Source organism: Procambarus clarkii, chromosome 33 (genome assembly GCF_040958095.1).
Source record: "Procambarus clarkii isolate CNS0578487 chromosome 33, FALCON_Pclarkii_2.0, whole genome shotgun sequence".
Lineage (NCBI taxonomy): Eukaryota > Metazoa > Arthropoda > Malacostraca > Decapoda > Cambaridae > Procambarus > Procambarus clarkii.
This window is the reverse complement of record NC_091182.1, coordinates 6,086,972-6,087,536: the sequence shown is the minus strand read 5'-3', so window position 1 is coordinate 6,087,536 and position 565 is coordinate 6,086,972.

Here is a 565-nt window from a genome sequence, read left to right as displayed (position 1 = left end):
CCATCCTTGTTGTGACGCCCGAAAAGCGGCAATGCATTGAATAATGCATGTTCCATTGTTACCATTTGGGTTTGGGTTGAAGACCTCGTGTCGGCCCCTTAAAAAGGGGGGATAAGGGACATAATCCCCCAAAACTGACCTTACACTACCATTACAGATAACGATTTTGAGGAAATCAACATTAAATAATATAAAACCACTCCCCTCTGTTTCTGAAAGGAGATCCTCCAGACGTGTAATCATATAACCCACCCAACTATCAATAAGATCACCCACCTCCTCAAGAGTTACCAGCCTAGCAGGTGTCGTTATGAAGTGTTCCCTATAGTCATCATCTTCTGTGAGACGTTGCTTTAAAAGTGTAACCTTCACTTCAAGGAGGATTTTGAATGATGAAGTAAAATTGCCATGACCCCCCAGAGAATTCATGTAATTCTCTATTTCGTTAGAGAATAGTTCTCTAAAGTTGCTTAGAAGACCTACAGGATCTGTGGCAAAGGCTGGGGGGATGGAATATTCCATTCTAGTAAAGAGATCGCCCAGGGCCCCCACCCTATTAATTAAG